General features: G+C 47.6%; 1 protein-coding gene across 8 annotated transcripts in view; it reads right to left on the bottom strand.

Moving 5' to 3' along the window:
- CNOT7 (CCR4-NOT transcription complex subunit 7) overlaps nt 1-16,520 on the bottom strand; it is a 218,359-nt gene that overhangs the window by 75,800 nt on the left and 126,039 nt on the right. The gene's annotated exons all lie outside the window — the stretch shown is intronic.

Genomic DNA, 16,520 nt, shown 5'->3' with positions numbered 1-16,520 from the left:
ATTACTGGTTATTATTTCATATGGTATTTTAGGCATCTGTACCTCTTGGCACTTCACTTTTCTCAGTTGGTTTAATGAAGACAAAATTGCAAATAAAGGATTATCTATTTCAGTTTTTACTGACTCTCTTAGAACTTAAAGCTCCTAGTTTGAAGCCTTTTCTGTACCAGTTCTCAATGCAACATCTTACAGTTGGCCTCGGCTGATGACTATTTATTGTGAACTGTACAGTAATGGCAGTGACTGTGCTCTTGTAATATACATCAGACAATAAACTGTCATGTGGCATGAGCAGCAGTCACCAGGAATTGGATGCAGATAATTTATTTTATTTTTATATTCTGTAGTTACTTCTCTGTCCCCAAAGGGCTCACAATCTAACAGGTCGATACAGTAAAGCACGGCCGTGGTTACCCGGTTTTTAACCCGCTTTGGACGCACATTTTGGACGTGTAAGGCGTACCCGCGATTCAGTATCGCCTTTTATGCGTCCTTACTGCTTGCCGAAAAGGACGTGTATCCCTTTCCGCCCGCCGCATGTATATGACATGTTAATGATCGGATTAGCTATTCCCTCCGATACAGTAACGTGCACCCAAATTATCGTCCTGTTAACCAGTTCATTTACTGCGTCTTTAACCTGAATATTTACCGCCTACCCTGTCCCTGGCGTTAGTGTGGTGTTCAGTCAGCTTCGTACCGAACAATGGTTGAGAAATGCTCGAAATGCGAGGCCCTCCTGTGTGTGTAGTGGTGCGTGAGCATGCTGACGTGATCGCCCAACATCCCTAATACTTTTATAATATAGAGAGAGTCTAGCGGATTCGCTTGCCAGCCCTCGGCTTGGACGTCCGAGGTTGGGCGCTCAAGGCAGCGGAGGCGGGAAGGTCCATGAACGGAAGCCACGACCTCGGATGTCCAAGGTTGCGGCGTCCGTTCATGGACCTTCCCGCCTGTATCCGGGCGACCATGATCGGAAGCACCACTGCCTTGAGTGCCCGGCCGGACGTCCAAGGTCACAGCTTGGACGTCCGGCCGGGCGCTCAAGGCAGCGGGGTCTATAGAAAAGAACCATCCACTTACCTGGTGGAATGATATTTCAAATGACATTTGTAATGGCATTTCAAAGGACAGGTACCTTCGCACCCTGGATACTGTATAGGCACTGCATACCGCTCTATACAGTAAAATGGATTGCGAGCACCTACCGCTTCATTGACGCGCTTTGGACGCTGCTTGGATTTGCGTCTAATTTGAATACTATGCGCGCGGCAAATGAGCAGGGCGCCCAGCAAATGAGCAGGCGCCCAGCACTGCCGCACTGTTTCTTACGCGTCCTTACTGTATCGGCCCGTAAGCTTGTACCGAGGCATTGGAGGGAAAAGTGACTTGCCCAAGTTCACAAGGAGCAGCAGTGGGATTTGAATCCAGGTTTCCCAGGTTCAAAGCCAGCTGCTCTAACCACTAGGCTGCTCCTCCACTCCAGAATGAAGTGAGGATTGTGTAGAGGAGAGACTGAATGGGTGGACCAAAAGATTTTACAGGAGGAAGGATTGGAAGAGGGAGAAAGGGAAAGATGACAAAACAAGAAAAGAAAGGAGGGAAGGAGGAAAGAACAGTTTGGAAGGAGTCAAGGATAGATATGCTGGAGAAGCAAAGTTGTGTAAGGAGATATCCCATGTTTTACCACTGAAAGCACCAAAATAAATCATAATAGCCAAAGAAATATGCAGACAAATACTGACCGACCAAAACACTATTACAGCTGGAAAAAAAACAAACAACAACTTTGGTCAGATGAGAACTGTAAACCAGAACTCAAGGATGCTATCAAGATCTGCTTGTTTGTATGCTCCTGTGTAAATAAAACCAAGACAGAGGGACAATACAACAACTTTAAGCTCATAAGCAGGAGTCATGGACCAGCCAAGGGAGTCCAAAGGTTAGAAGGACCCCCACCCTTGAAAGAAGAGGGGGGAAGTCTGAGATGGAGACATAACAGCTGGCCATCCAGCTTTGGTCCAAGACATGGCAGGACCCGCCCCCCCCTGGAAGAAATGGGGAGGGGGAAAAGACCTGCAATGCAGCAAAGACCCTCCACCCACCATGTGATTATGCATGAGCTTATGCATATTTATCAGCTAGAAAGTATAAGACAGGGGTAAATAAGGAGAAGTGACTGTCCCTGAAAGAAAGAGCAGATCCAAAGCAGCCCAGCACCCCCTGCTGTCAGAGAGGGAGAAGACTAAGGTGTGGTCAGGTGACTGGAGAGAGGACAGGCAGTGGTATGGAGCCTGAGGAGACAGGGAACCGAGAGCAGCCCACAGCTCTGCCAGCACAGGACCCAGAATCAAGCCCCCCAGACAGACTGTAGCTCTGCCAGTACCAGACCAGAAGCAAGTCACCTTCCATGTACACACATTCTCCAACTCTCCAGCCGGAGCCTTCTTCAGAGGTGAACAGAGGGATATCACCTGAAGTTGGGACCAGGGGTAAGTAAGTTAGCCATAAGTATTAATATATTAAGCAGGCTAAGGTTTATGGCATGTTTGAAACCACCCATGGTACAGAACTTTCTTTAGGATAAATTGGTGCTTAGTGGCCAGATATTAGAGACAGGAATGGTTATCTTCTAAATGCTAAATCCTGAAAATCTGGTAAATAAAAGTCTATTTCTGAGGAGAACATGTTATCTTTTTCCTGAATTTAGGATCATGAAGTAAAGTGGAAGGTGAAGTGTCCTGTAGCTGACAGGTCCTGGCACACCTAAACTTGCTTACAGTCTAGAGTTACCCTAAGACAGGATTGACCATGCTTATCCACAGAGATGACAACAGATGCACATTTAGAATTAGTAGAACTAGAAAATGATGCGCCAGTGAAAATTACACAGGTTTTCAGTAAGAAAGATGTGCAATTCCAGATCTCTAGGGCATGTGAGAATTTAAAGAAACATACCTACACAGTTAGGAATGTTATCAATTATTACCTGACAATGTTGCAATTTTTGGTTAGTGAATCTAAATTAAACCTTAAGACATCAGCTGAATATGCTACCACTTTGCACTTATTAAGAGAATTACTGCAAAGTGATAACTCACGTTTATAGGCACTAAGTCAAGGATTGGAGAAAGATATTAATCAGCTAAGGTTAGAAATAGCTGATATTATTGAAAATATTTGCTGCAAGGAGCAGATCGTAAATGAATGGCAATACAGAACCAAGAATTAGGCAATAAAAATAAAAGACAAAAAAACAAGTCGTTGAAAGACAGCCCACAGACTCATTTAGATAAGCTCCCTCAATACCTTGAACAAATCCAGCAACAGCAGAAAAAGATCAGAGAGCAAGATCATGAGAGGGATTCAAAGGAAGATGCAGATCGGATTCAGGAATTAGAATTGGCTATTGAAACCCAGCAGAAGAGTCAGAAAAAAAGATTAAATATTTGAAAAACAAACAACTAAAAGACCTACAACTGAAATTAGCTGTGACTGATAGCCAAAATAATGATTTAATGAAGTGAAACAAGAAGTTCACTCAGAATTTCAGGTCTCTGAAAGAGCAAAGAATCAGGCAGCTTGAACTACAAAGCCGTCTCTTCAAAGAGACACACCTTACTGAAATGGAGTTGTTAAGGCTAGCAATAAAACATAGACTTGACAAATCACGGAGATTCAAATGCTTCTGAGAAAACAGGAAGATAAGCAGTTCTCTGCTAATAAGCAAAACACAGCTCAGCTTTTCCAGCTACAGAAGCAAATTTAAAGTTAGAAAAAGAAACCAAGAATTGTTACTTGATTTTAAGGAATCTAGGTATCAGTTATAACTGTCCCAAGGTATGATTCAGTTACTGAAAGAGAAGACAGATGTTATGCACAGCTCTTTCTCTCTGAAGTACAGCATGCAGGTAGCAGAGTATCCCAGCACAGCTCAAGAAGTGCCCCTGACCCCACACCTCCGTAAGGATTGGTGGGGGTAGAAAGAGGAATGCACAACACAGAGCCACAGACAGTGTTTTTCCCAAGAAAGGAGAAATTACAGGAATCACGGGAAAAGCTTAAGGCATGGGACAAAGCAGATGGGTTAACTTTTAAATACAGCCATAGCTTCTCGCCAGTAGTAAAAGGCAAGAGACACACACACCTGCCCCCTTCTATACAGCATGGGACGGGGAGAGGGAGCTGCTCCTCTCATCCTCCCAGAGTAGGGCTGGGATCAGAAGCTGACACCCCAACCAGGCTTACCAATAGCTGACACTAGGGGGCGCTTCAAACCTCACCATCCAAATTAAAGCCCTTCTGTACACTAATCACTGTTTAAAGAAAATTCTGGCCCAGATATTTTGCAGCACTTACAAGGCTGCATGAAATTATTCAGGTAGTAGGTGCCCATTCTGAAAAAGAACAGGTGGCCCCTACTCCCATGGAGTTTCAGTGAAGCAGCTAGGCAATACATTGTCTGCACCCTGCTGAGTTAAAAGAATCATTAGACACATTTGAGTTCACCTTCAAAGAGTACTTTGGGACTTATGCTACCAGCATTTTGGCATGGCAGGCCGCCTATAATGTAAGATGTTGTCCTGAAGAAGGTCCCTGAGCTTTTAGCTACCATTTAAAGCAGACTTTCTTTTATGGGGAGCCCTGTGCCACCGAAGCAGACAGGATTGCTCTCCGAAACCTCTTGAGGTTCTTCCCCCTAATCTGCAAACTCCATTACATCGCCCATAGGGAGGTGCACTTAAGTTTCCTCATAGAGGAAACAGAAAAGCTATGCGCTATTTGTTATAAAGGAAAATCTGCCTCTAGGGAGCAAAAGACAGATAAGAAGAAGGAAAGGAACCAAGTGTCCACCATGAGTCAGAGTCCAGAGATACACTTTGAAACTAATCCCCTATCTTGTTATCCTAAGTCTGCAGGCCCTGGAAGCCTCCTCCCCAGGAGCAATCTGATGACCCAGCAGGTAATTCAGAAAAGGGTGCAGGAGATTTGCAGCCACCTAAAAGAAATCGCAACTGGAGGTGGTTGCAAAAATATAACCAGAGACCTCTTTGAAGAACCAGTTGGCTGAGCTGACAGCTGTCATCCAGAAGCTCATTGACTAAAACCAGTGTGCATGCTGTGCCTGAAAAGGTTCCTCAGAAAATAAAGAGAAAAAGTCTGAGGAATCTAAGAGTAGCACTGGGTTTAGCACACCAAAAGAGGGCCCCAGTACTTCTGGGTCCTCCCCTAGCATACAATGACTAACCAATCCTGTTTTTCCTCCCCAGGTCTCTACAATAAGTGCCTGGGAGCCTTCCCTGTTCAACCCGAGTGATGCCCATACCTCTACAGAAACCGGTGACATCCAGCCACAGGAGATTCCTGCTCCCCTTCTGGATGTGAACTCTGTACGGAAGCATAAGTATTTCTTAGGGAAATTGAAGCCTCAGAAACTCCGCTACATGATCCCCATCAGAATACAAGATGTGTTAAATTGGGAGGGGCTCCTAGATACGGGTTCCGAGGTCACCCTAATCACACAGAGCTTGTTTGACAAGCTCTCTGCTTCCTTAGAGAGTAGGTCCACTTAAAAAAGAATAGTCTTGAAAAAAAGTGGATCTAGAGGCCTAGGGAAGAATGCCTGTGGAGGTCAGAGGTAAGGCATGGCTCACCCTTCAGATAGGGAAGTGAAAGTGAAGCACCCAGTTCTGATCACCAAGACCCCTGGTGAGGAATTCCTAATTGGGAATGAACTCCTCATGAGACTGTTCCCTACCCTTGATTATGTAAATGAGGTTATGTAGACACAGGTCAGGTACCCTCTTCCCCTATGGAAGAGTGGCTCAAAGGGGGGAAGGAGGTCCATAGTTCCTGCTCCATAGAGCAGAAACAGACTAAATTCAGAGCAAATTTCCAGAGATCAGCAGATCCCTCCCTATTAGAACTTCAGTACAGACAGCCCAAAGAGGGAGGAAGTAATAAACAATGTTATCCCTCTTGAAAAAGGAGACCATACTCAGCATTGTCCTAGATTCTGATTGAATGGAGATTTGCCTCAAACAAAACCCACCTTCACTGACCAGAGCCGAGCGACTCAGGAGCTCAGAGAGATAAGTCTACCTGTAACCAAAAACACACACCTGGAACTTCCCAGGAAGCTGACAGACATACACTGGAGTGGCGATGCCATTTCAGTGTATGTCCAGCTATAAACACACAAAACATTCAGGCACCCTGATGCCTCAGTAGCGAGGATTCCTTCATGAGTGAGTTCCTCTTTTGCAAGGTGAAGGCAAGATAGAACTGGATACAGTAAAACAATAATACTTTGGTAGAGATACCGCAGACATGAAACTAAATTGCAAGTGGAAGCATGTAACTTAGAGCTGAAGTTAGGTAGTAAGACCTTCAAATACAACTTCTCCATAACTAGACATTTAATTCATGATGTATTTAGGTTTAGTCTGTCTCATCAAACTGGGAGCCTATGTCAACCTAGTGAATTACATTGTCTGGAGATGACTGGAAAGTGATCCAGTAAGAAGCCCCGACATTCTCAAACCGCTCAGGTCTGGCCAGGCAGTCCTACAGGTATGTGAAGTGGTGAGCGTTGGGAAAGCCTACATCCTTAGAAGGGTACAAAATTATCCCCTCAAAATCAGAATAGCCAAAGGTCAACAAATGTTAGATAAATTGGCTTTCTTTTCACCAAACACCAGAATTTTAGAATCTGTGTTGTCTATGGGAGCCACACCTTGTATGGAGGTGTTATGCACAGTACTGTTAGTGATGAATAACAGCCCAAGCTGAACTGCACTGAGAGACAAAGAATCCCTAGGTTCACTATCTGTGAATCCTTCCCTGATTTAGAGCTAAACCTGCTGGTCCATTGGTAAGTTACCTGGGAACACTGGAGGTATATCCTGGAGAAGATCCCCTTTAGCGGTGCAAAACTCTTCCTAAAGACCTTATCAACTTACAGTTTATTTGGCCTTATGATGATCAAGCTTCTAAGGTAGAGAGAACACAGAAAACCATAACCAACATTCTAAAGTAGTATGTATCCACATCAGGTAAGGACTAGGATATCAAATTAATGTTAATGGCCATCCAAGCCACACTACACCGTGCTACGAGGTTCTCTCCATTTGAGATGACAGCAAGAAGAGAAATTACCTTATCTATGCATTTGCTTTACAGGACACAGGATGCTAATTTGGCTAGTGCTACAACTATACATGAATGTGTTACCCATCTGCAGGAACATTTGCAAAACTCTTATGCTTTTGGCCAAAAGAATTTGGAGACAAATGTCAGAGGTAGAAAAGTCTATTATGATTTAAAAGCTACCTCTAAAGCGCATAACATTGGAGACAAGGTCTTTTACTATAATTACAGTAAAAACAAAGCCAAAGAAAGCAAATTTTTGTTGAACTGGAAAGGATCTTTTGTAAATGTGGATAAAGTCTCACCAGTCATGTATCTTATTCAAATTAAGACAAATCCTGATTATGAAGATGTACTTAAATGGGTCCACATTAATCAGTTCAGACCTTGTCACCCTTGTAAATTTGGGGATCAGAATGTTGTGCCTGATGACACTGACATTAACCATAAAGCAGAAGAGTAGTTCTCTACTGTTTTTCAGATGAAGAGCCAAACCCTGAGGGCAATCATCCTAATGCTGCTGGTGGCAGGAGTAGAAGCTACTAAGTGGGTCAAGCCTTGTCCTTCCTCCTGCATTGTGATGCAAGACACCCCTGGCTTCCTCCACACACAGTCCCAAAAGTCTTTGTGTTGCTGGACCCCCAACATGTGCTTCAGAAACATTTTAACCTCATTAACATGCATTTACCTGCAACTAAAGCTTGTTTCACGAATCATCTAAAATATGCTACCCAGAACATTCAGAACATTTTTAGCCAATTGGATAACATTATGATCCAGCCCATTAGAAAAGACTTAAACTGACCCAAAAGGTTTATTAGACTAACTGATGGATCATCTTTTCTGCCCTGGGTTCCCTCTTTGGTGCATCCATGACCATTGCAAATGCAGTTTCCGTAAAATATTTGCAGAACACAGTTAAAGAGTTGCAGGATGACATGAAAAGTATCTCTAAATAGATAGGACACCAACAAGAACAATTAACGTCTCAAGGTAAAACACTAAGTAACACTGTCACTTTGGTTAACCTACATTCTCAAGCAATCGAGAGGACATTACCATCATTAAAACTGTGCTGCGTGAGGACCGCACTTTTATCCAGCCCACTGAAGAACTCACCAATGACTTGTTTAGAGAGCTGGACAACAGCATGAGTAACTTAATGAAAGGACAGAGTCCAACCTATTTAATCTCTCCAGATGTCGTTACAGATACTTTCGCTAAAATAACTCAAAGTAGCATTGAGCCTATCCAGGTCCAGATTGCTTATCATATGGCTAATGCTATACTTCTGTATGTGGACACAGAATATGGAGGTTGTGAATATTTCAAATTTGCCTTTCATTTTACCTGAGAATGTTTAACAATTGAAACAAGTAATTTATGTAGGCACTTGGACAAACAATTTATACCTACATGTAGATATACCTGCCCTTCGGGCGTATCAAAGTGACAACCCACAATAATACTTAGTTCCTAATTTAGGCCTATGCCAACAAAGGACATATCTGGTTATATCCCGGGTAAGCTTTTCCTAAAGGATAGTACAGCAGCTCTGTGTGGTTTATTCTAGGACGTCTGAGAGAAATGTAAGATTACCATGTCAAAGTATGATGAATTCTCTAAAACCAAGGTTGATGTTGTATATAATGTTTGGTTACATAGCAAGTTCTTTCAGAGGGGTACTATTTCTAACAAGCATGATGTTACCAGGTTCCCTTACCCAGTAATGCTTCTATAGTCACAGTACTTAAGAACTCAATAGTTACTGTAGGACATATGTCCTTATACTACCTAGAACCAGACCCAATTCCCACAGAGGAAGAAATCCTGTAAGTGTATCAGGGCCATGAGATCAACTTTGATGAAAACCTGGCATATCTTTTAGGCTATAGTGACTCTTGCACTGTGGAACTGTCTATAGACCAAGACACAGCAGAAATTGCTGACTACAACTATGATTCCAGAGATAAAGGTATTTTACAAACTGACTATATACTGTCTTATGCCTTACCTGCCCTAGTCATGGTGATTGTAGCTCACATGCTATTTTCAATTACCCTCTATAAAAGAGTAAGGGCCCTAATGAGAGAGACACAGGAAATTTTTCATCATAAACCTATGCGCTCGTGAAACCTCCCACAGCCCCCATCTCTGGAATTATATAGGAAAATTAGGTTCTTACCTTTGCTAATTTTCATTCCAGTAGTACCATGGATCAGTCCAGACAGCTGGGTTATGCCTCCCCTCCAGCAGATGGAGTCAGAGAGAAAACTGAAAGCACCCCCTATATACACTGGTGTGCCACCTGCGACCCTTCAGTATATGTGATATCAAAGCAGAAGTAATGAATTAAGCACTTTCAACACTGCCCTCAAGAATCCCCCTTTGTTGTTTTTTTTTTTTTTTTTTAAAACAAGTGACCAGATCACGTAGAAACATCCTTGAAAACAGATAAAACCAGACACAACAAATAGAACACCAAGAGTGTACAACAACACACGATACACTGGTATAACTGTCAAGGAAACCACAAACGTGTGGAAACCGACATAAAACCACTGAAACGGAAAAAAAAAATCAGAGAATACGAGCGGACTCCCAGAACCCTGTGGGCGGGCGTCTGGACTGATCCATGGTACTACTGGAATGAAAATTAGCAAAGGTAAGAACCTAATTTTCCTTTCCCAGTACGTACCAGGATCAGTCCAGACAGCTGGGATGTACCCGAGCCGCCTTAACTGGGGCGGGACCCTGAGAGTCCCGCTCGAATCACACTGCTCCCAAAGGACTCTGCAGGAGGTCCCCGGACATCCAGGCGATAATGCCTGGAAAAAGTATGCCAGGATTTCCATGTGGCCGCCCTGCATATCTCTTGGCAAGAAACCAAGTGATTCTCTGCCCATGAAGTCGCTTGAGAACGCAGAGAATGAGCCTTAAGCCCAGCGGGAACAGGCTTACCACAGCCAACATACGTGGACGCAATAGCACCTTTTAACCAGCGTGCAATCGTAGCTTTGGACGCTTGAAGACCCTTCCTGGGTCCATTCCACAACACGAAAAGGTGATCTGACTTTCTAAAGTCATTCGTAACCTCCAAATAGCGTAAGAGAATCCGACGGACATCCAAACGCCTCAAGTCCCGACCCTGAGCAGACTGTAGGTCCTCGTCCGAAAAAGAAGGTAATTCCACCGTTTGATTGACATGAAACGTGGAGACCACCTTAGGTAGGAAGGAAGGAACAGTTCGTAAGGAAACTCCTGACGCCGAAATGCGCAAAAACGGTTCCCTGCAAGAGAGAGCCTGAAGCTCCGACACCCGACGAGCCGAGGAAATGGCGACAAGGAAAACAGTCTTGAGGGTGAGATCCTTCAAAGAAGCCGCCTTAAGAGGTTCAAACGGAGCCGCACACAATCCACGGAGTACCAAGTTCAAGTTCCAAGACAGACAGGGAAGCCTGACGGGAGGACGCAAGTTTCTAACCCCTCGCAAAAAACGAGCCACATCTGGATGACTCGCAAGGGAAGAGCCTTCGACCTTACCCCTCAAGCAGCCCAAAGCCGCCACCTGAACTCGAAGCGAATTATACGCCAACCCCTTCTTCAATCCATCCTGTAAGAACATAAGGATATCCGCCACTGACGAACGTCTGGCCGAAGTACCTGCCGTGTCACACCAATCATGGAAAACCTTCCAAACCCTCGCGTAGGCGAGAGTAGTGGAAGATCGACGCGCCCGAAGGAGAGTAGACACCACCGCGTCCGAATAACCTCTCTTCTTCAACCACTTCCTCTCAAAAGCCAAGCCGCCAGACAAAAACGATCCGCCAGATCGAAAAATACTGGACCCTGCCGAAGAAGATTGGGAAGATGACCGAGACGCAGTGGGCCGTCGACTGCCAAGTTGACCAGATCCGCGAACCACGGGCGCCGCGGCCATTCCGGAGCCACGAGAATCACCGGACCGTGATGGGACTCTATGCGCCTTAGCACTTTCCCTACCAGAGGCCACGGAGGGAACACATAAAGAAGAATGTGACGAGGCCACGGAAGGGCTAGCGCGTCCACCCCTTCTGACGCGTGCTCTCTTCTCCGACTGAAGAAGCGTACCGCCTTTGCATTTTGACGGGTCGCCATGAGGTCCAAGCGCGGAGTCCCCCAACGCCGCGCGATGAGAGCCATCGCCTCCAACGAGATCTCCCATTCTCCTGGATCTAGGTGCTGCCGGCTGAGGTAATCCGCCTGAACGTTGTCCACGCCGGCAATGTGGGTGGCCGCGAGACGCTCTATGTGCCTTTCCGCCCAGGACATCAACAGCGCCGCCTCGGTCGCTACTGCTTGGCTTTTTGTGCCTCCTTGTCGATTTATGTACGCCACTGTTGTCGTATTGTCCGACAGAACCCTTACTGCTCGTCCGCGTACCAGTGGAAGGAGACAACGCAAGGCCAGGCGGACCGCTCTGGTCTCCAATCGGTTGATGGACCAAGTCGCTTGGAGTGCCGACCAGTTGCCCTGGACTGCACGGGACTGGCAGACCGCACCCCAGCCCGACAGGCTGGCATCCATCGTCACCACCAACCAAGACGGGGGTTCGAGGTCCACCCCCTGTAGGAGATTGGCTGGAGTCAACCACCAAGAGAGACTGGAGCAAGCCGGCTCCAGCAAAGGCAATTCCATCCCGTACTCCTCCGAGCGGGGATCCCAGCGAGATAGAAGTGCTCTTTGTAACGGACGCATATGCGCAAAAGCCCATTGTACCATTTCCATAGTAGACACCATATGACCAATGACTTGTAAATAATCCCAGACCGTGGGAATCTCGAGCTCTAACAGGCGCCGTACCTGAGTCATGAGATTGAGCATGCGTTGCTGCGGAAGAAAAACCTTGCCCACCAAGGTGTCGAACCGAGCTCCCAGGAACTCCAGCTGTTGGGTCGGTTCGAGTCTGCTCTTCGCGAAGTTGACTACCCAACCCAACCTCTGCAGCTGGCGCACCACTAAGGAGACCGCCCGGTTGCATGCCGCGTGCGACTTTGCTCGAATGAGCCAATCGTCGAGATAGGGATGTACAGGACGCCTTGCCGGCGGAGGGAAGCCGCTACCACCACGAGAACTTTGGTGAACACCTCGGCGCGGTGGCCAACCCGAAGGGGAGGGCGCAAAACTGGTAGTGGTCCCCATCACCATGAACCTCAAGTACCTTTGATGCCGTTCTCTTATTCCAATGTGCAGATAGGCCTCTGTCAGGTCCAAAGAAGCCAAGAATTCTCCCTTGTGGACGGCCGCAATAACAGACCGGAGGGTCTCCATCCGGAAGCGGGGCACACGCAACGCCTTGTTTACTCCTTTGAGATCCAGAATGGGTCGGAAGGTGCCCTCCTTCTTGGGCACCAGGAAGTATATGGAATACCGACCCGTCCTGAGCTGGTCCCGGGGAACCGGAACCACCGCCCCCAGAGCCTGTAGATGGGCGACCGTTTGGGCTATAGCTACCTGTTTTTCTACGGGGCCGCACGGCGATATCAGGAAGAGATCCCGGAGGGGACGTACAAAATCCAACTCGTAGCCGTACCGAACCACGTCGAGGACCCATTGATCCAAAGTAATTGCGGCCCACTCCTCCCAGAACCGGGACAACCGACCTCCGATAACGGGCACGGAGGAGTGGGCCCGCGCACCTTCATTGTGCGGGCTTGATGGCAGGAAAGCCTTGGGAAGAGCCCCCGCGTATAGGCCTCCTGCCGCGAAAAGAAGAAGACCAGGCCTGGGATCTTGTCGCCTGCTGCCGCTGGGGAAGGGAACCCCCTCTTCCCCCACGGAAACGCCGTTGCCCCCGAAAGCGAGCCCTAGCGTTACCAAACGACCGAGGTTGCCGAGGCTTATCCTCAGGCAACTTGTAAACCTTGTTGTCACCCAGGTCCTTAATGAGCTGGTCCAGCTCCTCGCCAAACAGCAGCTTGCCCTTAAAGGGGAAGGAACCTAACCTCGCCTTAGAGTTGGCATCCGCCGACCAACGACGGAGCCAGAGCAACCTCCTGGCTGAGACCGCCGAGGACATAATGCGAGCCGATGTGCGCAACAAGTCATACAAGGCATCCGCTGTATAAGCGACCGCCGCTTCAACACAATTCGCCTGCTCAGCCTCGCCCGGAGGGAGCTCCTGCATGGTCAGCAGCTGCTGAACCCAGCGGAGGTTGGCCCTCTGCACAAGGCTGCTGCAAGCCGCCGCTCGGACCCCCAGTGCCGCCACGTCAAAAATGCGTTTAATAAAACCTCAAGCTTGCGGTCTTGGAGGTCCTTCAACGCTATACCCCCCGTCACTGGGATAGTTGTATGCTTCACCACAGCCGTGACAGCCGAATCTACCGCGGGTGTCTTCAAAAGCTCCAAGGAATCCTTGGGTAAGGGATATAGCCTTTCCATGGCTCGATTCATCCGCAGGGAAGCCCTCTGGGAGCTCCCCATTCCTTTGAAACGATCTGTAAGACCTTGTGGTGAAAAGGGAAAGGTCTGCGGGGGAGCTCTAATCCCTGCCATTGCGATATCCCCTGTAGACGTGTCCGCCTCCTGAGGCGGAGTCGTCAACTCCAGCTCCTGCAACACGTGGAGAATAAGGGAGCTTAATTCTTCTTTTCCAAACAAGCGGAGTACCTGGGATTCATCCCCAGCTACAGCCCCCGGATCGTCGGCCATCAGCAAGTCCGGAGCCCCCGGGGATTCCGGAGCGGCTCCTGTGTCTCCCAGGTCCTCAGCCCCACCCCCCCTCGGGCGGGGACCCTTGATCCCGGAGGACCCCCACGTCCGGTGGACTCCCCCCTTGAGACGGGGCGGTCTTGGGAACCTTCGGGGGAGCGGGAGCCTCCGCCTCCCAGCCGGATTCTGCCTGCAAAAAGGCTTTGTGCATTAAAGCACAAAATCGGAAGAAAATGGCACTGACCGTTTTAGATTTTTATTCGGACCATCCGATGAAGGGGGGCCCGCGAGGAGACCCCGAATCGGCCTGGGAGCACTGGCTCTGTGCCTCAGGAGAGGGAGGAGGAGAGATTTCCTCCTCCGATGCTGAAACATGCAGGCCTGCCGCGTGGTCAAGATGGCCGCCGCACTCCTCCCCGGTGGAGGAGGGGCCGGAAGGACGACTGCCCTGAGATGCTGCTGTGCCGCTCCGGAGAGGAGGAGAAGAATCGGCTGCGGGCAGCGCTCGGCCCCCCCGAGGGTCCCTCGCCCCCGGGAACACATCGGGGGCAGAGACCCCCCGCGGGAGAGTCGCGCCCCCCGCCTCTCCACAGGTCAGGCAGACCGAAGATCGCGGCATCAGCACCGCGAACGGAGCAGCACGAAAAAAATGGCGCCAAAAACTCTCAGAGAGGAGAGCCCCACAGCAAACGCGCGACCGGTGAGCTAGCCACCCCCTCCGGGGTCCCGAGCAGGCACGGGCAGGCCGGGGTCAGGAGAAATGAGCACAACTGCCTGTCCCCAACAGGACTTAAATGGCTCTGTAAGTAAAAACTTTAAACTTTAAACTTTTTTTTTTTTTTAAACCCCCTTCAGGACTAAAGCCTGGAATTGGGGGGGGGGGGGGGGGGAGGGTGACCGGCCCACCGGTAAGCTCTCCCCCAGCCTGCGGACACACTAACCCGGGAATATCAGAAGGTACTACCCTCCGAGCCTGCCTCACACTAATCCCTAGCTGCGCAGCGCAAGACACTACACACAGACATTCACACAGACGACAGGCAGACAGAGGAGAGAAGGAAGCATCCAATGATCTTGGTCCCCTGTCCTACCTTACTCTTTATATTGTATTTATTTTTTAATGTTCCCAGGACCGAGAAATAAAAACCGACCGGAGCAGGACCGCAGGTTATGCCTCTCAATCTGCTGGAGTCAGAGATTATACTGAAGGGTCGCAGGTGGCACACCAGTGTATATAGGGGGTGCTTTCAGTTTTCTCTCTGACTCCATCTGCTGGAGGGGAGGCATAACCCAGCTGTCTGGACTGATCCTGGTACGTACTGGGAAGACGCACCGGACAATCAGTGATCACATTTCGTCACTTTCCAGACTAGGGAAAGGAGGGTTGCGCACACATACATTTTACCTCAAGTCTGAGATGGTGTCCTTATCTCATATGATAACTACATTATTTCCTTATTTCTTATCATATATATATATATATATATTTATTTCCTGTTACTATTTCCCATTTATTTTTCATTCATTATACTTTTTGCCTTTCCTCGTTATGATGATTCTATTTACTATTATCCTATCTATCTATTACATTACTCCCATTCTATTATTACTATTATGATTCCTTATAAGTACCATGACTATTATTATTGTTGCATTATTCCTACCTCATATAGATGTTGTCATCATTGGTGGTCATATATGCCATACAGCTGAGGTCTGCATAATAGCCTGATAGTTAGGCTTAAGCAAGATAAGCTCCACTGATGGCTCATCCCACTTAAGGGGGAAATGTAGGGCAACATACCATGTTTACCACTGAAAGCATCAAAATGAATTATAATAGCCAAAGAAGTAAGCAGACAAATACTGACAGGCTAAAACACTGTCACAGCTGAAAAAAAAGAAAATTTGGCCAGATGAGAACTAAAACAGAATTCAAGGATGCTATCAAGATCTGCCTGTTGTATAGTCCTGAATAAATAAAGCCAAGGCAGAGGGACAATGCAACAACTTAAGCTCATAGCAGGAGTCATGGACTGGCTAGGGAGTCCAGAGATCAGAAGGACCCCACCCTTGGAAGAAGGGAGGGCAGTCTGATATAGAGAAAACGTTCAGACTGGCATAACAGCTGGCCTTGATCCAAGATGTGGCAGGACCCCCCCTAAAAAGATGGGGAGGGGGAAAAGACATGCAAAGTGGCAAAGACCCTCCACCCACCACCTGATTATACATGAACTTATGCATCTTTATCAGCTGCAAAGTATAAGTAAGGAGAAGTGAGTGACCCTGAAAGAAAGAGCAGAACCAAAGCAATCCTGCTATCGGCAAAGGAGAAGTCTAAGGTGTGGCCAGGAGACCGGAGAGGCCCTGCCCAGGATCTGATGGTGGTACAGAGCATGAATCAAAGGGGAGCCGAGAGCAGCCCAGCACAGGACCCAGAAGCAAGCACCCAGACAGCCAGTAGTTCTGCCAGTACCAGATCAGAAGCAAGTCTCCTCCCCTGCCCACATTCTCCAGCTCTCCAGCCAGAGCCTGCTTCAGAGGTGAATAGAGGGATATCGCCTGAAGTTGGAACTAGGTTAAATAAGTTAGCCATAAGTATTAATATACTAAGCAGGCTAAGGTTTATGGCATGTCTGAAACCATTCATGGAATAGAACTTTCTTTAGGATAAATTG

The sequence above is a fragment of the Rhinatrema bivittatum genome, chromosome 1, assembly GCF_901001135.1.
Source record: "Rhinatrema bivittatum chromosome 1, aRhiBiv1.1, whole genome shotgun sequence".
NCBI lineage: Eukaryota > Metazoa > Chordata > Amphibia > Gymnophiona > Rhinatrematidae > Rhinatrema > Rhinatrema bivittatum.
Note: the sequence above shows the minus strand (reverse complement) of the source record. Positions and strands in the feature narration are given on the sequence as shown.